The 25,200-nt window shown below is 46.9% G+C and overlaps 1 pseudogene; it reads right to left on the bottom strand.

Annotated features, from left to right (window-relative positions):
• LOC137350653 (myosin heavy chain, cardiac muscle isoform-like) overlaps positions 1-25,200 on the bottom strand; it is a 101,712-nt pseudogene that overhangs the window by 51,247 nt on the left and 25,265 nt on the right.

The raw sequence follows: 25,200 nt of genomic DNA on the forward strand, positions 1-25,200 counted from the left end.
TCCAGACTTAGTAACAGACTGAGATACACTTGCCCCGAAGGGAGGCTGCAGCCCTTTGATATTTCGTCCAAGGAGCCAGTTTCCATGAGCTGAGCGGATGGGAATATCCCAATCATTGCAGTCAAGCCCAATCCCGATCCGTAACAACAACTGGCTTTTAATTAGTGACTCTAAAGTAGCAAAACTTCCCGAGCAGTGTTCCCGCTAAACTGTGCAGCCGTGCAACAACACAAAATTCCCCGTCCAGTCCGTGCACAAGTCGGCCCCTTAAAATTACCGTGCGTGTGCAGTCGTGCAAAAACATTTAAAGGGGCCGCGTACTTAAATAAATCACTCGCGTACTCCAAAAAAAAAAATTGGAGGGGATGTCGGCCCCAAAATGCTTCACAGGAGCGTTATCAAAATTTGACACTGAGTCACAAAGAGGTATTAGAATGGGTAACCAAAAACTTGGTCAAAGAGGTAGGAGCAACTTAAAGAGAGATCTAGAGGCAGAAAAGTTTATGGAGGGAATTTTAAAGTTTAGGGTCTAGGCAACTGAAGGTACACCAGCCACTGGCAGAGAAATTGAAATTTGGGATGCGCAAGAGGCCAGAATTGGAAGAGATCAGAGATTTCGAAGGGTTGTGAGGCTGGAGGTGATTACAGAGATAGGGAGGTAACTGCGATTGGCAACACTCTGGGATTATCCTGAAGTCTACAGGAATTAAAAATGAATCTCCTGGGCACTGCTGGGAGCAAACCCAGCAGCAGAAAATCACAGGGGCATTAAAAGAAAATAGTGCAAAGAACAAGAACAAAGAAAATTACAGCACAGGAACAGGCCCTTCGGCCCTCCAAGCCTGCGCCGATCCAGATCCTCTATCTAAACCTGTCACCTATTTTCTAAGGGTCGGTATCTCTTTGCCTCCTGCCCATTCATGTATCTGTCTAGATACATCTTAAAAGACGCTATCGTGCCCGCGTCTACCACCTCCGCTGGCAACGCGTTCCAGGCACCCAACACCCTCTGCGTAAAGAACTTTCCACGCATATCCCCCCTAAACTTTTCCCCTCTCACTTTGAACTCGTGACCCCTTGTAATTGAATCCCCCACTCTGGGAAAAAGCTTCTTGCTATCCACCCTGTCTATACCTCTCATGATTTTGTACACCTCAATCAGGTCCCCCCTCAACCTGCATTTAAAAAAAATTTTCTTTGAACAATTTTATGAGTCATTGATAGAGATTGGTGGAGGTGGGAGGTGATGTGATGCAATGGCCAGGATTGTGTTCAGTGTTAGAAACTCTGGCGGCAAAACCAACCGATTCTCTCCCCCCCCCTCCCCCCCAAACATGGGGACACTTGTTCTCTACCAGCACGACCAACACCTGAGATGAGGTCAGCTCGGCGAGCACAGGCCTGGTATCGGACCTGAGACTTTCCTCGCCTGTATTACCCAACACAAAACCAAGAGGGGCAACTACCCACTGAGCCCTTCGGGCGGGTCCTCAGCCTGGGTTTTGCCACTTGTGTCAGGTGCTACTGTTCTATATATTATTAAAAGGTATAGTCAACTTTCAAGGCATTGGTAATTGTTCAATGCAGAATTGATGTGGGGAAGTGCTCCGTTACAGAGAGTGATCGATACATGAAATGGAAAGAAAATCAACAGAGTCGTTTAAGAATTAGTTAGTAATTCGGGAGTGCTTAGGGCCTGACTGGATAAATGGGCTGAGTTTCTCCTCCAGATCTCTGACACGGAGCTTGAATAAGAGACTCACTCAATACTAGAACATGATGAGCAACCTGTTCAATTGATAATTTACTTGAAGTGGTTTTCTACCACACGATCACTCCCTCAAAACATTTATATTCAATGAAAGTCGGGGGATAGTGGGGGAGGGGAGGAAGGAAGGCCTTTTTTAATTCTTTCATGGGATGTGAGTGTCACTGGCAAGGCCAGCATTTGTTGCCCATCCCTAATTGCCCTTGACAACCGAGTGGCTTGCTAGGCCATTTCAGAGGGCAGTTAAGAGTCAACCACATTGTTGTGGGTCCGGAGTCACACGCAGGCCAGACCAGGCAAGGACAGCAGATTTTCTTCCCTAATGGATGTTCGTGAACCAGATGGGTTTTTAATGATGACAGTTCCATGCCACCATTGCTGAGACTAGCTTTCAATTCCAGATTTTTATTAATTAATTGCAATTATTAATTAATTGAATTTAAATTGCATCAGCTGCCGTGGTGGGATTTGAACCCGTGTCCCCAGGACCGTGCCTGGGCCTCTGGATTACAAGTTACGTCACCATCTCCCAGGAAATGGCTTGGACAATTGTGTTTTAGGCACAGGAGGCAGAGCAATGGTTAACTATAGGGAGACAAACTCTGTTGGCTCCTCTGTATACCATTTTTTCACAGCTCAACACCCTTCACTCACCTCTCTCAGGCCCTGTATGATCGCATTCTGCTGCCGCTGCATAACCTTTGCATCCTTAAGATCTTGCTGAAGTGAAGATAGTTGAGACAGCAGCTCCTGGGGCAAAAGCATGGACTGGCGGCTGGAGGCAATATCAAACCATTAGCTCAATGTGGACAACTGGTTTGGAGTTTTGAAAAGATATCAGTTTAAACCTCAGTGTGAAAATGTCTTCAGAACCAACACAAGACAATTTCCATAGAGAGTGTGTTTGCTCCATTAAAGGAACTAAAAGTCGATTACATTAAGTCAAAATCATGTTACACCACAAAGTCCTACTGGGTTGGTGCAAGATGTAGGGTATCGGGGAGTGTTCCAGTGAGTGAGGGGTGTGGGGTATCGGGGAGTGTCCCAGTGAGTGAGGGGTGTGGGGTATCGGGGAGTGTCCCAGTGAGTGAGGGGTGTGGGGTATCGGGGAGTGTCCCAGTGAGTGAGGGGTGTGGGGTATCGGGGAGTGTCCCAGTGAGTGAGGGGTGTGGGGTATCGGGGAATGTTCCAGTGAGTGAGGGGTGTGGGGTATCGGGGAATGACCCAGTGAGGGATGGGGGGTATCGGAGAGTGTCCCAGTGAGTGAGGGGTGTGGGGTATCGGGGAGTGACCCAGTGAGGGGTGTGAGGTATCGAGGAGTGTCCCAGTGAGTGAGGGGTGTGGGGTATCGGGGAGTGACCCAGTGAGGGGTGTGGGATATCGGGGAGTGTCCCAGCGAGTGAGGGGTGTGAGGTATCGGAGAGTGTCCCAGCGAGTGAGGGGTGTGAGGTATCGGAGAGTGTCCCAGCGAGTGAGGGGTGTGAGGTATCGGAGAGTGTCCCAGCGAGTGAGGGGTGTGAGGTATCGGAGAGTGTCCCAGCGAGTGAGGGGTGTGAGGTATCGGAGAGTGTCCCAGCGAGTGAGGGGTGTGAGGTATCGGAGAGTGTCCCAGTGAGTGAGGGGTGTGAGGTATCGGAGAGTGTCCCAGTGAGTGAGGGGTGTGAGGTATCAGGGTGTGTCCCAGTGAGTGAGGGGTGTGAGGTATCAGGGAGTGTCCCAGTGAGTGAGGGGTGTGAGGTATCAGGGAGTGTCCCAGTGAGTGAGGGATGGGGGGTATCGGGGAGTGTCCCAGTGAGTGAGGGATGGGGGGTATCGGGGAGTGTCCCAGTGAGGGGTGTGAGGTATCGGGGAGTGTCCCAGTGAGTGAGGGATGGGGGGTATCGGGGAGTGTCCCAGTGAGTGAGGGATGGGGGGTATCGGGGAGTGTCCCAGTGAGGGGTGTGAGGTATCGGGGAGTGTCCCAGTGAGTGAGGGGTGTGAGGTATCGGGGAGTGTCCCAGTGAGTGAGGGGTGTGGGGTATCGGGGAGTGTCCCAGTGTGTGAGGGGTATCGGGGAGTGTCCCAGTGTGTGAGGGGTATCGGGGAGAGTCCCAGTGAGTGAGGAGTGTGAGGTATCGGGGAGTGTCACAGTGAGTGAGGGGTGTGAGGTATCGGGGAGTGTCCCAGTGAGTGAGGAGTGTGAGGTATCGGGGAGTGTCACAGTGAGTGAGGGGTGTGAGGTATCGGGGAGTGTCACAGTGAGTGAGGGGTGTGAGGTATCGGGGAGTGTCCCAGTGAGTGAGGGGTGTGAGGTATCGGGGAGTGTCCCAGTGAGTGAGGGGTGTGAGGTATCGGGGAGTGTCCCAGTGAGTGAGGAGTGTGAGGTATCGGGGAGTGTCCCAGTGAGTGAGGGGTGTGAGGTATCGGGGAGTGTCCCAGTGAGTGAGGGGTGTGAGGTATCGGGGAGTGTCCCAGTGAGTGAGGGGTGTGAGGTATCGGGGAGTGTCCCAGTGAGTGAGGGGTGTGGGGTATCGGGGAGTGTCCCAGTGAGGGATGTGAGGTATCGGGGAGAGTCCCAGTGAGTGAGGGGTGTGAGGTATCGGGGAGTGTCCCAGTGAGGGATGTGAGGTATCGGGGAGTGTCCCAGTGAGTGAGGGGTGTGGGGTATCGGGGAGTGTCCCAGTGAGGGATGTGAGGTATCGGGGAGTGTCCCAGTGAGTGAGGGGTGTGGGGTGTCGGGGAGTGTCCCAGTGAGTGAGGGGTGTGGGGGTATCGGGGAGTGTCCCAGTGAGTGAGGGGTGTGGGGTATCGGGGAGAGTCCCAGTGAGTGAGGGGTGTGAGGTATCAGGGAGTGTCCCAGTGAGTGAGGGGTGTGGGGGTATCGGGGAGTGTCCCAGTGAGTGAGGGGTGTGGGGGTATCGGGGAGGGTCCCAGTGAGTGAGGGGTGTGGGGTATCTGGCAGGGTCCCAGTGAGTGAGGGATGGGGGGTATCGGGGAGTGTCCCAGTGAGGGGTGTGAGGTATCGGTGAGTGTCCCAGTGAGTGAGGGGTGTGGGGTATCGGGGAGTGTCCCAGTGAGTGAGGGATGGGGGGTATCGGGGAGTGTCCCAGTGAGTGAGGGATGGGGGGTATCGGGGAGTGTCCCAGTGAGTGAGGGGTGTGGGGTATCGGGGAGTGTCCCAGTGAGTGAGGGATGGGGGGTATCGGGGAATGTCCCAGTGAGTGAGGGATGGGGGGTATCGGGGAGTGTCCCAGTGAGTGAGGGGTGTGGGGTATCGGGGAGTGTCCCAGTGAGTGAGGGATGGGGGGTATCGGGGAGTGTCCCAGTGAGTGAGGGATGGGGGGTATCGGGGAGTGTCCCAGTGAGTGAGGGATGGGGGGTATCGGGGAGTGTCCCAGTGAGTGAGGGATGGGGGGTATCGGGGAGTGTCCCAGTGAGTGAGGGGTGTGGGGTATCGGGGAGTGTCCCAGTGAGTGAGGGGTGTGGGGTATCGGGGAGTGTCCCAGTGAGTGAGGGGTGTGGGGTATCAGGGAGTGTCCCAGTGAGTGAGGGGTGTGAGATATCGGGGAGTGTCCCAGTGAGGGGTGTGAGGTATCGGGGAGTGTCCCAGTGAGTGAGGGGTGTCAGGTATCGGGGAGTGTCCCAGTGAGTGTGAGGTGTGGGGTATCGGGGAGTGTCCCAGTGAGTGAGGGGTGTGGGGTATCGGGGAGTGTCCCAGTGAGTGAGGGGTGTGGGGTATCTGGGTGTGTCCCAGTGAGTGAGGGGTGTGGGGTATCGGGGAGTGTCCCAGTGAGTGAGGGGTGTGGGGTTTTGGAAAGTGTCCCAATGAGTGAGGGGTGTGGGGTATCGGGGAGTGTCCCAGTGAGTGAGGGGTGTGGGGTTTTGGAAAGTGTCCCAATGAGTGAGGGGTGTGGGGTATCGGGGAGTGTCCCAGTGAGTGAGGGGTGTGGGGTTTTGGAAAGTGTCCCAGTGAGTGAGGGGTGTGGGGTTTTGGAAAGTGTCCCAATGAGTGAGGGGTGTGGGGTATCGGGGAGTGTCCCAATGAGTGAGGGGTGTGGGGAGAGTGAAATACTTGAATCCGCTCACCCAGTTTCATCAGGGTCACTCTACACACCTGGTTGATGAGGGATCATCAGACGTCTGGTGGGAAAGTTGAATTGCTGGGACCTCCTTGTCTGGAAAACACAATAAAGATGGAGATAATACTCCAAACAATTAACACACAACAATGAGTATACATGGGAGCAGGAGTTGGCCATTCAACCCCTCTTGCCTGTTCTGCCATTCAATGAGATCATGTCTGATCTTTGACCTAACTCCATATCCCTTAATACTGTTGGTTCACTATCAATCTCAGACTTAAAATTAACTGTATATCTCGCATCAAATGCAAAGGAGTGTTCCAAACTTCTACCACCCTTTGTGTTTCCTACTTTTACTCCTAAAAGGACTGGCTATAATTTTTCGTTTATGTCTCCTAGTCCCAGACTCCCCAACCAGTTGCTCTCAATCTACCTTATCCGTTGCTCTTAATACCTTGAAAACTTCCAAACCAGGGTGAGAGACTGATAACTGAAGCCTAATTTGACAGCCACACTAATAGGAATTAACAGGGCAACTAGAGCAGAAATTGCTTTGCTTTGATTGATAACCTGCATTAAAAGAACATTACATGTCTGAAACCAATCGATGGTCTAGCTTCTCCTGGAAGAAAAGACCATTTGGATTTGATTTTTTCTAACTTTGCTATTCTGACCCACACCATGAGCTACCGTACTCCGACAAAGCTTCGACACAGCCCATAGTGATGTGAACCTCACCTGATCTGGTTTCTAAAACCGGAATGACTCAGTGTGTTGGCTGCTGCTGGATTGAGCTACACAGAGCAGGAAGTTCTTAGGATGATTTAGCTGATCCCACCTGGAGCAAGAGCAGAGGCGCGTCCACTAACCGCAGTGCTCCTTGGCTATGAAGGTGGGTTCCCACTGCCAAGTCCTAGAGAGACGGTGAATGAGAGACAAGAGAGACAGACGCGAGAGGGAAGAGAAAGGGGTAAGAGGTAGCGAGAGGAAAGACAGACAGTGAGCGGAAAGGGAGGGAGAGATAGAGTTTCATGTCTCTGTCTAGTCTCAAGTCTCTGGTGTGCGGTTCAACTTGAGGAAGCTAAAATAGATTTTTGCACTGCAATTGAAAAGTTTTCTTCAGATACCTGCACAGATACAGATAGCAACTACAACAAGATACCTGAACTGGAAGCAGTGAACACAGACATCCTGAGTGAAAACCGAGCTACTGCTGCCACCCAGTGGCACGTTTATACAACAGCAGCAACTTAACACCAGCCTAGTCCCGCACGAGAAGATTAAGGACTGGGGTGATAAAGCGCAAAAGGGTAACAATAGTCATGACTGATAACACTGGATCACAACCAAAGTGACAAAAGAAGGGAAATAGTCCATGTACTTTTTTAAAAAAAAGTATTCACCTTTTTAGAGAAGAAAATCATCCTATCCGGTCATTCATTTTATTAAAAGCATGACAATTCATTGAAAATAAATGACTTGTATTTAAACAGCACCTTTCTCGACCTCAGGAGATCCCAAAGTGCTTTACAGCCAATGAGTTACTTTCTTTCTGAAGTGTAGACACTGTTGTAATGTAGGAAACGCAGCAGCTAAATTATGCACAGCAAGCTCCCACAAACAGCAAATGTGGTAACAACCAGATAATTATTGCTGCTGTAATAATCCTCGAGTTGGGTCTCTCCTCACTGATTGGTCACTGTGGGTGGTGCCAAAAGCCTTTGTGGATCCTGAAGTGCCGCCACTGCTGGCAGACTGGGTGCAGCTGCAAACAGGCCAGAGATCCACTGCAGAGGGGGGTCCATCTCGGGGAAACAGGCTACAGGCCGGGCCAAGCATTCATGCCACATGGTATATGTGGCTCAGCGGGCATCACTCTTGCCTCCGAGTCAAAAGGTCGTGGATCCAAGTCCCACTCCAGGGACCCGAGCACAAAATCCAGGCCGACCCTCCTAGTGCAGTACCGAGGGAGCGCTGCTCGATCAGAGGTGCTGTCTTTAGGATGAGCCATTAAACCCCACAGCAAACGATCCCATGGCACTATTTCAATGAAGAGTAGGGAAGCTCTCCGCAGAGCCCAAGCCGATATTTATCCCTCAACCAACATCACTAAAAAACGGATTATCTGAATATTTATCACACTGCTATTTGAGGGAGCTTGCTGTGTGCAAATTAGCTGCGGTGTTTCCTACAACAGGGCTACACTTCAAAAAAAATAACTTATTAGACGCAAAGCACTTCAGAACGTTCTGAGGTCATGAAAGGCGCTCTATAAATGCAAGTTCATTCTTTTGTGCCAAGTGTTATTAATTATTTTCAAGGGTGTTTTAATGAGTAATTTATGAAAAATGATCAAACTTCATCAATTTTCAATGGAAATAACTTCCAGAGGAGCCCTAGACAATATGAATATTTTAAAAGGGCAAATAAATTTCTAGCAGTAATTCAGATTCCCCCTTACATAATGAACCTTTCATGCAAAACTTAAATACTAACCTTCTAACTGGAGGGAAGGATGACCTTCAAAGGGCATTGGGTGTTCATCATCCTTATTGCTGGAAGGGCAACAAAGCAAACAGAATGTATTAGTGAATGTGTGCGAGACAATGTGGGGCGGGGAGGAGAGAAAGAGTGTGACAGAGAAAGAGGGAGACAAAGATGAAAATGCAAACATGAGTGAAAAAAAAGAGACAGACAGGCAAACAGACATGGCAGGTGGACAAGAGAGAGGGAGATGAGACAGAGGGAGACATGGATGGGGGAGAAAGCGAGAGAGAGAGAGAGAGAGACAGAAAGAGTACAAAAGGAAAAAGAGATAGACACAAAGAGGTAAAAGAGAGGGAGATAAAGAGAAAATGAAAAACGCAGAGAGAGACTGACTGCATTTGCTTTATAAACTGTAAATAAAATGTTGGACACAAACCAATACTTCAAATGAGACTCTTTGAATATTAGCCTAGAAATAATGTACATGTTTGTCGAAATGATTCTTCCTGTTATTTTGTTGAAGGTCTGAGTGCCAACATCTCTGTTAAGACAACAAAGAAAGGTCACTCAGAGTCATTTCAAGGTACTGGAGCCAGAAAATGACCACGTTTCAAACACTTAACGCTCAATAATACTGCCTGACGTTGATCTCATCCAGCAATGTATGTTGGTAAAGATATAATTTGTAATAATGTATTTAGAATCGTTTTATTCAGTGCTCCGATATTTATCAAAACTCACCGGCTACACGCTAACATTTGAAACACAATAAAGTGATGCTTAAAAAAAAAGGGAGCTGTAACAGTTAACACATGATATAAAAGCAAGTGAATTAAACTTTTTAAATTTTGAAGGTTTTACTGAACGGACCAGTCTGGATCCAGGTCACGAAGGTTCCCCTCCGACACTGCAATCTGCCTCCTTCGAACCTTGTGCGACACTGCAGCCTACGAAGGAATTCAACAGGCAGTTATGAAACGAGGATTACAGCTGTTCTCTTTATTAATGAAATGTTTAGTCGTGGCCGAGTGCAAAAGGTGGGGGTTTGGGGGGAGGGGGTGGGGGGTGGGGGTGGGGAGGGCCATTAGCTGTTCAGTAAGACGTGCATTTACATAGTGCCTTTCATACTTTCATAGTGTAGAATGTAGGAAAAGCAGCAGCCAATTTGTGCACAGCAAGATCCCACTAACAGCAATGTGATGATCAGATAATCTGTTTGTGATGTTAATCCAGCGATAAATACTGACCAAAACCCTCTGAGTCAAAGGCCAGCGTCTTCCCAACTCTCCCATGGCTGACACCTTACAATAGCATTACTGAGCTATCTAGGTTATCTGACGGAAAGATTAAACTGCTGTAGACAAATCTATTTGAACACCCTCTGCAGTGGTGGGTGTGGTGCTCCAGATTGTTGAGTTGCGTCAGCTGTGACTCAATGGGCAGCACTCTCACCTCCGAGTCAGAAGGTTATGGGGTTCAAGCCCCACTCGAGACTGGAGCACAAAATCTGCTGTTTAACACTGTCAGCGGTGCCATCTTTCAGATGTGACGTTAAACTGGGGCCTGATCCGGCCCCCTCAAGCGGATGCAAAAGATCCCAAGGCAAATAGTGCGAAGTCTTGCAACTGGCTGATGTACCAATCAAGTTGGTTTTGTTGGCGCTTAATCTTGTGTTTGCGCAGTTTCGACTTTATTTAAATATATTCTCATTTGGCTACTCAAATTAAAGGGTTGAAAAAATGAAATTTTCTTGGTGTAAATACTCTGCTGGCTTTTCCCTGGGCAGAGACTTTGAGGGGTCTCAGGGGCAGAGTGGGCACATACCTGGTTTGGCTGGTTCTGTTCCACCAGGAGCTGAGTAGTCCGTTTTAAGTCGTGAATTTGATGTTGCAGCTTTTGGCTCCGACTCTTTTCTAGCTCCAGCTCCTGTTTGCAAGCATCCAGCTCCACACGGGCCAGCGGTCTACTCTCCAGCTGAAACCATCCAGATATTTCATGTTATATATATCTATTGGGCCAAAGAGGAACAGGAGTAGACCATTTCAGCCCCTCGAGCCTGTTCCGTCATTCAATGAAATCATGGCTAATGTGCGACCTTTGCCCCACATCCCTTAAAGCCTTTGGTTAACAAAAATCTATCAATCTTGTTTCTAAATTAACAATTGGCCTCTGTGGAAGAGAGTTCCACCCTTTGTGTGAAGAAATGTTTCCTAATTTCACTCCTGAAAGTTCTGGCTCTAACGTTTAGACTATACTCCCTAGTTCTGGACTCCCCAACCAATGCAAATAGTTTCTCTCCATCTACCCTATCTGTTCCCTTAATACCTTGCTGCAGCGGGTGTTTTCCCTCAGCCTTCAGCTCGAATAGAATTTTATGCGCTAACTTGTTGGAAGTGTAAAGTGGTAACAGAGCTGCAAGGAAACCTGGCATCAGGCAGCTCAGTGAATAACGGGACCAACAAACAGCCTTCACCTCAACGCACAAGACTGAGAAGGAAATGGAGGAATGACAGAGAAAGAGACAGAAGTAGATTTAATAGGGTACAGAAAATGAGACAGAGGGAAAGATTAAATTGAGAGACAGAGAGGCGACACAGAAAGGTAAAGTGAGACTTTTTGCTTTCACATCTCTAACTATAATTTACTACCTGAAGGAATGAGACAGAACAGTTTAAACTGTTCCCTTGCTGGGCCGAAGTGATGGATTAGCATTGCATTAAATTATCAAAGGGTACCAACACAATTAATTACCAGCTCTAATTTTCTGCAGCGAGTTTCATGGGAAAATCCAGCAAGTTCTTAATAACAACAGTTGAGGGAGAAATGGTGCATTCACTGCTGCTGCCTCGCACTATGACCAGCAATCTCTGGCTCGATCTCCCAGCAGCCCAGCAGGTAAATACACAATGCCTGGCATGGTACTGGGCCAAACGTGCCAGGGATTGCCAGCTACAATGCCCACATTTTGTAGGTCATCGGTTTGGATGGCAGCTGGGTGGTCCTGTGGGTTAGCAAATAGGTGCGAGTGGGTAAGACGCAGCCTGACTCCCCACACTTAATGGCAATCCACTGACTCCTGTTGGAAAGTGCCCCCCCACGACACAACAGCCCACTGACTTGCCTCTCATATGTCTACCTGGAGTAGGTGCTAAAAGGTTGGCACCTGTGAAGCCAACACATTGAGGAAAAAAGTTGGAGAAACCAAGTATTAAGCCACAATCATGGAAATACATTGTGGACACATATATAGGAGCATGCTGTTAAAGTTCCAGAAAGCTTGTTGTGGAAGGATGATGCTGGAGCCTATATTTACTCAGTTTCTCATTTATTGTGCAGAGTAAAAGAATTACAAACATGTCGCTCCTCACTCAAAACCCTCCCCCAGTCTCACTGAGTGCTTATAAGTGCTCAACTAAGAACCCAAATAACACCCTACAGCTGCATATAATCAAACCACTGACACACAATTAACAGATTAACACATGGTCACACACACATACACACACACCCCATACACGGTCACACACATGCGTGCACAGATACAGTCTCATCATTATCTTGCCGAGCTCTCACAAGGTCACACCTATAAGGACACTTATTCCCAATCTATTTGCGCCTTGGAAGTTGTAATAACACAAGTCATTATTGGAAATACCTTAAATTTCTTCAGTTCAGTTTCCATCCCAACCCTCTTTTCTTCAAGTTCATGAATTCTGTCACTGTGTAAAAACAAAAGGAACAGTGAACGCCTTCACACGCACTCCCTTCACTTTTCCACTGCTGTATTCCCCCAACCTTAATTCAAGGCATACAGTAAAGAGAGAAAGAATTAATCAGCCAGCAAGACTTTAGGAACTTACTGGCTCCTCAGCAGCTCGACGCAGAGATTCTCCAACTTACTGGAGAACTTCGGAGAACCTCGCAGCGCCTGGAGAAATGGAGACAGGTGATGAACCAGTGATCAGGCAAAACTGAACATTCTCTCAATTTGCCGCCAGACTGCGAGCTGAGCACTTACAGAGTCGCTGGCAACGTTTCTCTGGAGCTGGAGGAGGTCAATGATCCGCCCGCTCTCCTCTTGCTGCTTTTTCAGCTGTGCCCTCTCTGCCGTCATCCTAAAGGAGGAGAGGTACGTGATCAATCACAGCCGCGTCAGCTATCCCAGCAACAAAGACCAAACGGACAGGCTCATCAACACATCACATCCTCACCACGTCCCAAAGTCCTCCCCAGTCAACGGGTCTTTGTTACGTGCGGAAACACCACGACCAGTTCGTGCACAGCAAGAGCCAAGTAGATTGATGCATCCCATGCATCATCTGCCCAAACACTGGCAGCCGTGCCTTCAGCTGCCTGGATCCTAAGATCTGGAATTCCCTCCCTAAAGCTCTCCAACTCTCTCTCTCTCTCTCCTCCTTTAATATGCTTCTTAAAACCTACCTCTTTCACCAAACTTTTGATTACCTGTCCTAATATCTCTTTCTTTGGCTCTGTATCAAATTTTGCCTATGAAGCATCTAGGGATGTTTTCCTACCTTGTAGGCGCTGTATAAATGCAAGTTGTTGTTGATCAGTTAATCTGTTTGGTGGTGTTGTTGGAGGGAGGAATGTTGGCCAGGCCATTGAGTTAACTCCTCGCTCTTCAAGTACTGTATTGGGATCTTTTACATTCACTTGAACAGGCAGAAGGGGCCTCAGTTTGGCAATTTAAAAGATGGTACTCCCAAAAATGTAGCCCGCCCTCAGTACTGGACTGAACTGACAGCCTAGAGATGGATTTGTTCAAGGGTTTGAACCCACAGTACAAGCTAGGGAGCACCTGCCCACTCTCCTTGAGCTGTGGCCTTTCAGCCGACTTGTTGACTCAGGGACTCCATGCGTTGTCCCGCCTGTTGTAAAGTGTTGACCAAACTCTTCAGCAAAGTGAGAGATCACTATTAGGAGATACAACTATCCCAGCTGCCACACAGCAAACGTTGTGGGTACAAGCCCCACACGAGCTCACAATCCAGGCTGACTCTCCAGTGTCGTGGAGGGAGCCCTGCACTGTCATAGCTGCCATGTTCCAGCAGAAACATTAAACTGAGCTCCATCCTGCTCTGTTCATGATCTCACTAAAGATTCCACGGCAGTATCTGAAGAGGACAAAGATCCCCTGCTGTCCTGGGCAAACCGCCTCCCCAACCAACAACAAAGAAACCAGATTAAGTCAGTATTTGCACTGAATGTGCAGCCCTGAGACAGGCTATTCAGCCCAATTGGTCTATGCCGGTGGTTATACTCCACACGAGCCTCCTTCCACTCTAATTTCCCCTACCCATATCACTCGATTTCGTTATTACAGGTTTCCCCTAAAATGTGCCATTGCTCACTGCTTCAACCACTCCATGTGGCAACAAGCTCCACACTGTCACCACTCTCTTTGCAAAGGACGTCCTCCTAAAGTCTTCATCTCACCTATTCGTGACCACCTTATATTTATGCCTCCTTGTTCTGCACTCATCCACAGGTGGAAATCGTGTTTCCACATCCATCCCAACGAACCCTTTCATAGTTTGTAAGATTTTCTCTCCTGCTCCGTCACATCGTCTGTCTTCACCCGTCTCAACTCACCTGCAGCTGAAACACTCATCCGTATCTTTGTTACCTCTAAACGTGACTATTCCAACGCACTCCTGGCTGGTCTCCCACATTCTACCCTCTGTAAGCATGGGGTCATCCGAAACTCTGCTGCCCGTGTACTTACTCACACCAAGTCCCCTATCACCTCTGTGCTCACTGACTTGCACTGCCTCCCAATCAAACAACGCCTTGCTTTTAAAATTCTCATCCTTGTTTTCAAATCCCTCCGTGGCCCCTCCCCTCCCTATCTCTGTAATCTCCTCCAGCCCCACAACCGTCAGATATCTGCACTCCTCTAATTCTGGCCTCTTGATCATCCCTGATCACAATCGCTCCAACCATTGAGTTTCTGACCTCCCAAGGAATTCTCACATCCAAAGTGTGCCACCCCACACACATTCTGTATTTTGCTCACTACTGATTGTGGATCATTGTACGATCAGACAAAGGCAACATGGTTTTTTTTCATATAGGGAAAATGTATTTGACAAATTTATTAAGAGTTTTTTTTGAGGATGTAACTAGTAGGATAGATAAAAGGGAACCAGGAGATGTAGTACACTTGGATTTCCAAAAGGCATTTGATAAGGTGCCACACAAAAAGTTAACACACAAGATGAGGGCTGATGGAGCTGGGGGTAGCAGATTAGCATGGATGGAGGACTGGTTAATGGACAGGAGGCAGAGAGTAGGGATAAACGAGGGGCATTTTCAAGTTGGCAGGCTGTAACTAGTGGAGTGCCACAAGGATCAATGCTGGGGCTTCAGCTATTTACAATCTAAATGACTTAGATGAAGAGATCCAAGGTAATATCTCCAAGTTTGCTGACAATACAAAGTTAAGTAGGAATGTAAGCTCTGTGGAGGACACAATGAGGCTGCAAAGAGATATAGACAGGATAAGCGAGTGGGCAACAATGTGGTAGATGGGAGTATAATGTGGGGAAGTGTGAGGTTATTCACTTTGATAGTAAGAATAGAAAAGCAGAATATCTTTTAAAAAGCATGAAACTTTTAAATGTTGATGTTCGGAGATACTTAAACTCATATAAGGAACACTAAATTAGCATGCAGGTACAGCAAACAATTAAGAAGGCAAATGACATGTTGGCCTTCATGGCAAGGGGATTAGATTACAAGAATAAGGAAGTCTTGCTACAATTGTGCAGGGCTTTGATGAGACCAAACCTGGAGTACTGCGTGCAGTTTTGGTCTCCAGACCTAAGCAAGGATACAACTGCCTTGGAGGCAGCACATCAAATGTTCACTAGGTTGGTTCCTGGGATGAGAGGGGTGTTCTATGATGCGAGGCCACATAAATTGGGCCTATACTCTGGAGTTTAGAAGAATGAGAGGTGATCCCATTGAAACATACAAGATTCTGAAGGGGCTTGACAGGGTAGACACTGAGAGGGCGTTATCTCTGGCTCGGGAATGTAGAACATGGGGGCACAGTCTCAGGATAAGGGGCCAATCATTGAAGACTGAAATGAGGAGAAATTTCTTCACTCAGAGGGTTATGGATTTTTGGAACTGTCTACCCCAGAGGGTTGTGTATATGTAAGACTGGGATAGTTAGATTTTTGGTCTCTCAGGGAATTAAGGGATATGGGCAGTGGGCAGGAAAGTGGAGCTGAGGCAGTAGCAGCCATGATCGTATTGGATGGCAGCGCAGGCTCAAGGGGCCGAACTGTCTACTCCTGATCCTATTTCTTATGGTTGCCACACAATGGTTTGTGCTGTCTTATACACCAGCCACTTCATTCAAAAAAAAAAATTCTTCATTGTGCGAAGACTTTCGAAATATTTTGGTGAGGCGACAAGCACTAGGTAAATGCAAGTATTCAACCATAGACCGGCGGATCTCCCATGGCATTGCTCGGATGGAGTCAGAGGATACAATGGAAGTTTGAGAGAAATGCAGCAAGACACAAGTGAAGAAAATGGATAACGGTGAAAGTGTTTAAATGTCCCAGCAACATCTGATCGACATCTGATTCTCAGTAAACTCAGTTAATTGGGTATTTTTACAAAAAATGTTTCCCTGTTTAAAAAAAACCCAACTGTACACTGATTTCCCTTCAAATCTGCTGCTGTTTTACAGTATGGCCATTGTTCCACTGAACTCCACTTGCCTCGGTTTACGGGAACTTTGCTCTCAATCCCTTTGCCAAGTTATAAACCAACTGACTTTAACCAATTCATACAAGTATCAGGAAAGATTGAGCAGGCTGGGGCTCTTTTCTCTAGAAAACAGAAGGCTGAGGGATGATGGGGGTCTTTAAAATTATCAATGGGGTTTGATGGGGTATTTGTAGAGGAAATGTTTCTGCTTGTGGGGATGTCCAAAACTAGGGACCACAAATATAAGATGGGCAAACTTCTTTACCTAGATAGTGTTGAGAACGTGGAACTTGCTACAATATTGAATGGATGAGGCAAGTGGCATATATGGCTTTAAGGGGAAAGATAGATAAACAAAAGGGAGAAGGGATTAAAGGATATGCTGGTGGGGTTAAAGGATGTAGGGTGAGAGGGGCTCGTGTGCAGCATAGACACCGGCATAGACCAGTTGGATCAAATGGACTGTTTTTGTGCTGTAAATACTACATAACTTCAAATGATCAAAACCATTGCATATATCAAAATACTGTGCACTGGACAGTGATTTAAAAAAAACAAAAACGGGTTAACCTTGTCAGACTATCAAGGTTACAGAGTAAAATCACTCACAAAAACAGAAGATGATGTTCAAAAGCCCATTAACGCCACACTCAGTCGTACCGTACCTGGCTAACGCAGCCCTCAGCTCAATCAGCTCTTCCAGATCAGCTGCAAAGCTCTCACAATCTGTCAACATGTCAGCCTGCAAAGGGGTAAAGCAACCACCACAAAAAAATGAGCATCGATCTTAAACAAGCCGGTGGCTGCTTTGGTTTAATCCGAAATTAAATGTTAGGGTACAGTAATGGTGAGGTCACTGGACTGGGAATCCCGAGGCCCAGACTAGCAATTTACAGACCATGAGTTACAAATCCCACCATGGCAGTTTGAGAATTTGTAGTCTGGAAATAAAAGGTTGGCAACAGTAAAAGTGACCATGAAGCTGGCTCACTGATGTACTTTACAGAAAGAAATCCATAGTCCTGAACCAGGCCTGACTTATACACGAAGCACCAATGTGGTTGACTCATGATTGCTCTTTGAAGTGGACGAGAAAGCCACCAATGCACTGGTGGCAAAGCTGGCATTTATTGCTCATCCCCTTGTTGCCCTGTCTTTCTAGCCCGCATCCTCAGAATGGTATTTTTTTTTGTAAAAAAGCAACTATTTTTACCTTAATGGGCAAGTTCCACGCTTAAAATTCCACCAAGCCTTTAAAGACCCAAGAGGGCCTTACATTTTAGATAAGCATTTGTCTAACGCACCCCTTCACCATTGTCAGCAATAAACAGCTCAGCCTTCAGCTAGCAAGAGATCCAGATGTTCATCTGGCTCACAGCTGTATTGCTTCATGTTTTACAATAGCCTCACAAGGGACAGCAGTACCAAGTGAAATAAACAGGGGAGAGCAGTAGGCAGTAGTCGAGTGTCCCGGAGTGCTATGCCACGTCAACGCCCCGTTCTAGAATCACGCCATTTCAGCCCATCATGACTCTGCTGGCCTCTTGAAAAGAACATAGTCCCCACTCCCTGCCCTTTTAAAAAAGTTTTTCAGGTATGCACCCAATTCTCTCTTGACCAGCTACTGGGGATTCTGCTTCCACTACTGTTTCTCATAGGGCATCCCATGTCCTAACAAACTTCCCGCATAAAAAAAAAATCTCCAAGCCCCTCTCTCTCTGTTCCTTTGGTGATGATCTGAAACCACTGACGCCCAGAAATAATTTTACACAACTTCTCTCATCAAAACCCTTTATCATTCTGAACACCTCTATCGGCACTTCAATAGCTGTAATAGATCTAAAACAGGATATCTAACTGAAGTCTATATAACTGCAACGCCTCTTCATGGTAATGAAACCACAGCCTTACACAGCCCACAGAATCAGTACATTAAGGTGGTGAATGTTGGTTGTCCCCATTCCCCAGTGCCTCCACACCTCCATACGGTGACGCAACTGGTATCAGTGCAATAAATCATTAAGGGGTATAAGTCAACTGCTGTTCTTCCTGTAAAAATCTCCACACCTTCTCATTCCTTCGGTGATACTTCACAGCCGCTAGTTGCAGCTCCTTCTCCTTGGTTTTAAGAGCCACGGCAGTTTCTTGCCATTTTCCCTTCCAATGCTGAGCTATTTGATGTTGCTCCAGAGTAACTGCAGCGAGCTCCTTGGCCCTCCGCTGCAGCTCAGCCTCCAGGCGTCCCCTGTGCTCTCTCAGTTCAGCTTCAGAGGCCCTGAGGAGGAGAAGAACTCAAGTCAGCATAAATGGCAGCGTTTCAATATTGATGACCTTTCGCAATTTTGGAAAGAGGCAGGTTAACAACCATGAATGGATGATTATCAGTTGGCAATCAGTACAGTTGAAAAGGTTCCCTCAACACCTCTGGTCAATTTGTTATTCTTAACGTTCAAAGCTCTGAACAGCGGGCAACAATTTTTAAGCCATCGCTTCCCAGAAAGAGGTCATTACAGACAGAGAAATTTAGGAACAACTGTCGGCCATTCAGCCCCTCGAACCTGCAATTAGATCATGGTTGTTCTGTACCTCAACTCCATTAATCCACCTTAGCTCTATATCCCTTGGCACTCTTACCCAACAAAAATAAACTGCCCAACTCAGTCTTCAAACTTCCAATTGTCCCAATGTCACCAGTATTTTGGGGAGTTGAGTTCCAAATCTCACTACCCTTTGTGTGAACAGCTATTTCCTGGTTTCACTCCTAAATGGCCCAGCTACAAATTTAAGCTCATGTGCCCCTGTTCAGGCTTCCCCCACCAGAGGAAATAGTTCCAGTGGACATACCTCATCAAATCCTTTCAACATTTGATATACGTCAATCAAATCAACCTCAATCTTCTCGAGTCAAGGGAACACAAGTCAAGTTTATGCAACCTCCCCTCATAACTGAACCCCCTGAGCCTCAGCGTCATTCTAGTGAATCTGCACTGCACCCTCTCCAGTATATCCTTGCTGAGGTGCTGTGCATTTGTCTCAATAGGTTAGACACAATCATAAGGACAGGACAATGCGCCCACCATCTCTCTCTCTCTGTCACACAGACACACAGAAATTGGAACAGTTAAGGAAATAAACTGAAATTCAAAATGACACCAAGATTAAAGTGCAAGTCTCTTCCATTACTTATTTTATTTAGCGAATGCAAATCCCTGGAGCCAAGCGATAGCCTCCTCATTTGCTGAGTTTAATGTGATTAGTCCACCACCGAGTCTACAGAGGGGACACTCCTTGGCGTAGTGCAGCATGGTCTCCACAAATGCATATGGGGTTTGTACTGAGGCCCCAGCGGTGGCGGTTGACTGCACAGGGGCCTTGGCTTGTCCTGAACCTGTTTAGCAAAGACCACTCTCACCGTGGTAATTCAAAGCCTGCCATTCGACAGATGGGGTTTGTCACAAGGAACTTGTTAGTGACTTCCTGTGTTTCCCATTCCTTGATGATGTATGAGAATGCAAGAAGGATGCCAATGAGGAGGAATGTTCATTCTACCATGGCTCAATTTTTCGAGAAAAGACCCAACAATTCCCAATCACGACATTCAACTGTATTCTTTACATAATTTCAAGCTTTTTGCCTCCACTATCCTACGTGCAGGTTTTCTTGTTCTGTGAAGTCCTGACATTAGCCCTAAATGTGCCTCTCATTAGTTTGACCCTGTCTCCTTTCTCTGTTATAATTTAGTTTGAAGTTGTGTGCCAGACCTTTGTCATCCCGCTTACTACTTTACATATATCTTAAAAAGCCACCTTGCAGCCACCTCCGAGCTTAATCCCCAGACACTAGGGGGTCAGTCACGTTGTTTGTCCCTGAATATCCTCCAGGGCCTGAATACCTTCCTTGTATGTGATCAAAACTGAGCGCAGTAGTTAAGTTGTGGTCTGACCAGAGCATCTGTGACAGTCAGAAAATCTCATCTTTGGACTCCAATTCCTGTAGATGGTAGAGGCGGTTGTAGTGCTGTTCCTTCTCGTGTTCAGTTTATCCTAGTTCATTCCAGCATAAACTAGACACTAGAGGAGATGACTGCTGCTCATCTGGTTTTAGATTAGAAATGTGAACTTTATCCAAGATTTTTGTTACCTGTCCAATATCTCCTTCTTTGATTCAGTGTCAATTTTACCAAATAACACTCCTTTGAAGCGCCTTGGGATGTTTTACTCTGTTAAGGACGCTATATAAATACAGATCGTTGTACGTGCATGGTCTAACCTTCACCTGGGAAGCAGGCCAATCCTTCATGTAATGCAATTGGAGAAATAAATAACTGCCATTGCCCTCAATGGATTCCCCAACGGATGAGCAACTTTTCCGTGTTTACCTGAGTTCCTTGCAGTTTTGCCTCAGACTAAGGAGTTCCTCCTCGTGGGTTTTGTCCTCTGCCTGCACCGCGGTCATCAACATCTCTTTCTCGCTGACCAACTGGCTACGCTCTGTTTCCAAAGCTTCGATTTGATTGCTGAGGATTTTCTTCTCGGCCTGCAGCTGATGGAGCTGGTCCTGGCACAGCTCCAACTTCTGCCGGAACTCGCCAAGCTCAGAGGTGAGCTTCTCGTTCACCTGAAAAAAAAAAGCACAAAACGACAGTCAGCGATCGATCCTCATCCTGCTGAGTAAACGCAAAGTCCATGAGGCGTTAACTATAGAGAAAGGGTTACAGAGATTTCTGTAGAACGTACAGCACGGAAACTGGCTGTTCAGGTCTATGCTGGCGTTTTTACATAAGCTTCCTCCCACCCTGCTTCCTCTAATCCCACAAGCACATCCTTCTATCTCCTTTTCACTCAAGTATTCATCTAGCTTCCCCGTAAATGCACCTACCATATAAATTTCAACTACTCCATATGGCACAAAGTTACACATTCCAACAACTCTCTGGGTAAAGGCATTTTCTCCTGAATTCTTTATTGGATTTATTAGCAAATATCTTATATTTATGATCCCTAGCTTTGATCTCCCCAACAAGTTTAGTTTAGTTTAGAGATACAGCACTAAAACAGGCCCTTCGGCCCACTGAGTCTGTGCCGACCATCAACCACCCATTTATACTATTCTTTTGGGCCTCCTTATCTCGAGAGACAATGGATACGCGCCTGGAGGTGGTCAGTGGTTTGTGAAGCAGCGCCTGGAGTGGCTATAAAGGCCAATTCTGGAGTGACAGGCTCTTCCACAGGTGCTGCAGAGAAATTTGTTTGTTGGGGCTGTTGCACAGTTGGCTCTCCCCTTGCGCCTCTGTCTTTTTTCCTGCCAACTACTAAGTCTCTTCGACTCGCCACAATTTAGCCCTGTCTTTATGGCTGCCCGCCAGCTCTGGCGAATGCTGGCAACTGACTCCCACGACTTGTGATCAATGTCACACGATTTCATGTCGCGTTTGCAGACGTCTTTATAACGGAGACATGGACGGCCGGTGGGTCTGATACCAGTGGCGAGCTCGCTGTACAATGTGTCTTTGGGGATCCTGCCATCTTCCATGCGGCTCACATGGCCAAGCCATCTCAAGCGCCGCTGACTCAGTAGTGTGTATAAGCTATAATCCTACACTAATCCCATATTACTACCACATCCCCACCTGTTCCTATATTTCCCTACCACCTACCTATACTAGGGGCAATTTATAATGGCCAATTTACCTACCAACCTGCAAGTCTTTTGGCTTGTGGGAGGAAACCGGAGCACCCGGAGAAAACCCACGCAGACACAGGGAGAACTTGCAAACTCCACACAGGCAGTACCCAGAATTGAACCCGGGTCGCTGGAGCTGTGAGGCTGCGGTGCTAACCACTGAGCCACTGTGCGGAAACATCTTCTCTACATCTACTCTCTCAAATCGTTCTTTAATTTTAAAGACCACTATCCAATCACCTCTGAGCCTTCCCTTTTCTAGAGAAAAGAGCCCCAGCCTTCTCAATCCTTCCTCATGGGTATAACCTCTCAGTTCTGATACCATCCTTGTAAATCTTGTCTGCAGCTTATCCAATGCCTCTTTATCCTTTTTATAATATGGGGTGACTAGAACAGTGCTCCGTACTCCAAGTGCAGTCGAAGCCAAGGTTCGATACAAATTTAATGTAACTTCTCTGCTTTTCAATTCTATCCTTGTAAAAATGAACACCACTGCTTTGGTGGATTGTTTTTCAAAAAAATGCCTCTATTATGCCTGTGTCGCTATATTCAATATCCAAAAAGGCAAAGTGGATACCTGTTTGATGGTTGCTAATTTTTCCTTCAGTAAGACTTTCTCCTGGTCTTGTCTGTTGGCCTGAGATTTGGTGCTCACCAATTCCATGTGGAGATCAGAGACTTGGTCATTGAAGCCTTCTCTCCCTCTCAGAGCCCGCTCCAACTCCAGAGTCAGATGCTGAACTTGCTTGTGCAAATCCAGCTTCTCCTGCAAAACTCAGCCGTTAGAAACCAACACTCACTGAACCATTGTGCCAATATTTTCTTAGCATTACACTCTACACACAAACAAAATATTTTTTTTTTTTTTAAGATTTACAGGTGATAATTCGCCCTTTTTATCTCACCTGTCCTGCTCTTTACTTTCTGGGAATAGCATAGATTCAGACAGCACAGAGCGAGGCCATTCAGTGCATCGTGCCTGTGTTGGCTCTTTGAAAGAGCTATCCAATCAGCTAACCAATCAGTACCGCTACCTCATTCATTCCCCGCAATTGTGCACTTTCTTTCTTTTCAAACTCAATTTCCTTTTGAAAGTTATTATTGAATCTGTTTCCATTACATTTCAGGCAGCGAATTCTAGATCATAACAACTCGATAAGTCAAAAAAAAGATTCTCATCTCCCCTCGGGTTTTACTGCCAATTACCTTAAAATCTGTGCCCCCTGGTTATAGGGTTCTAGACCATACTGAGATATTGCTTCATCAAATTTCCTTCATGCAGGTGGGTACAAAGATGCCTTGGGGATCGGGGGGGTGGGGTGCGGGGGTGGAGGTTACACATCAAGTTTAAAATCAAAGTTCCAATCAGTTCGCAAACATTTCAAGCTACTGATAGTAATGGAGCTCAGTCCTGTAATTTAGGACTTGAGGAACATGGAAGCATACAAACAGGAGGCCATTCATCCCCTTGAGCCTGTCCTACCATTCAATTAGATCATGGCTGATCTATATGCTAACGCCATCCACCTACTTTGGCTCCGAACATGACATCCGTCCGTCTGAGGAGACAATGGACTGTGTCCGGGGTATATGTCAGCTGGAGTGTCCTCTCCAGGGCGCAGGCCTGGGTAAATGGTATGGAGACCCTGAGTTGACCAAGCATCAAGAACCACCACCCCCCATCCCCCCCACTTTCGTGGCATTTCTGGTATTGCCCAAAGTAAAGGGGAAAAAACCTAAAATAAAAGCAAAATACTGCAGATGCTGGAAATCTGAAATAAAAACAAAGTGCTGGAAATACTCAGCAGTTCTGGCAGCATCTGTGGAGAGTGAAGAGTTAACATTTCAGGTCTGTGACCTTTCATCTGCTTCTCTCTCCTCAGTTGCTGCCAGACCTGCTGAGTATTTCCAGCACTTCCTGTTTTTATTTTTAAAAAAATATTGTTTGGTACCAGGTCTGCTGCAGGAGATGCCGGAAAGCTGCCTGATAAGTAACAGGTAACTGCCTGCGGGACTCCACTCTGGATTTTCTATTGGGGTTTTCAATTTAGCCTTCTTCTCTCCCGAGACACCCACAAGGCACTGAGGCTATTTACCCATAGCTGGGGGTATGGTTCGTGGGCACCAGGGCGGAACCACATGCCGATGGGCCTGCGTGACATGAATCTGGGAGCCAGGCCTCCTCCGAGTCCCCTGTAGATTTGCCTGGGACTGTGGGTTCCCAGTTTACATATGTCACCACGGGGAGGCACTACACAGGGCTTGCTGATGGAGAGGCTATTTACTGGCACGGAGAGGCTTACACACTCGGCTCTCATTTTTGCAACACTTGTACTGCTAGCCAGCAGTGAGAGCAGAAAGCGAGAGTGACAAGCAGACTCCAGTTGATGTGATATGTCAAGTGCGTTAGCGCAGTGAGTGGTGCGCAGTGGTTAGTCACTTTGGCTCTACATCTCTTAATACCCTGGGCGAGTAAGGCTCCATCAATCTCATATTTAAGGTTATTTAATTGGTGAAACACTACCAAGGACTGACCTTTGGCCCATCCTACAAAACACAAGTCATCAAGGAAGGGACATAGAAGTGTAAATGGGACGGAGATGGTCAAGACTCATAAGGTGCAAACAGCCCATTAGGCTGAGTTTGACTCTCTTCACTCTGATGTAATTGACGTCCATGGAAAATCAGCCCACAAAAGATCTTACCTGTAAGAATCGATCCTTGTTTGCCGCTGCACCAGTTAATTGTGCCTGCAGTTTGGCAACAGTCTCTTCCAGTCTCACCAATTTTGAAGAAAGCAAGTCTTTCTCCTGCAAGGACAGATGGATAATTAGGCAAAATGGGAGCACACTTTCCAACAACTGTCAACTCTATCAAACCCCTTCATAATCTTAAAGCCATCCAGCAAGTCACTCCTTAGGCTTCTCTTTCCTAGAGGAAAAAGCTACTCTGCTCCATGCTGAGTTACCCAGTTTGACAAATTTAGTAGAGTGTCTTGAGGATGTAACTAGTAGGGTAGATAAAGGGGAATCAGTACCTGGATTTCGATAAGGTGCCACACAAAAAGTTAATAGGCAAGATGAGGGCTCATGGAGTTAGGGATAATAAATTAGCATGGATAAGGGATTGATTAACAGACAGGAAGCAAAGAGTGGGCATAAATGGGGCATTTTCAAGTTAGCAGGCAGTGAATAGTGGAGTGCCACAAGGATCAGTGCTGAGGCCTCAGCTCTTTACAATCTATATCAATGACTTAGATGAAGAGACACAGACTCATGTATCTAAGTTTTCTGATGATACAAAGCTAGGTGGAAAAGTAAGCTGTGGGGAGGACACAGAGAGGCTGCAAAAAGATATAAACAGGTTACATGAGTGGGCAACAAGATGGCAGATGGAGTATAATGTAGGGAAGTGTGAAGTTACTCACTTTGGTCCTAAGAATAGAAAAGCAGAATA

The sequence above is a fragment of the Heterodontus francisci genome, chromosome 35 (assembly GCF_036365525.1).
Source record: "Heterodontus francisci isolate sHetFra1 chromosome 35, sHetFra1.hap1, whole genome shotgun sequence".
Lineage (NCBI taxonomy): Eukaryota > Metazoa > Chordata > Chondrichthyes > Heterodontiformes > Heterodontidae > Heterodontus > Heterodontus francisci.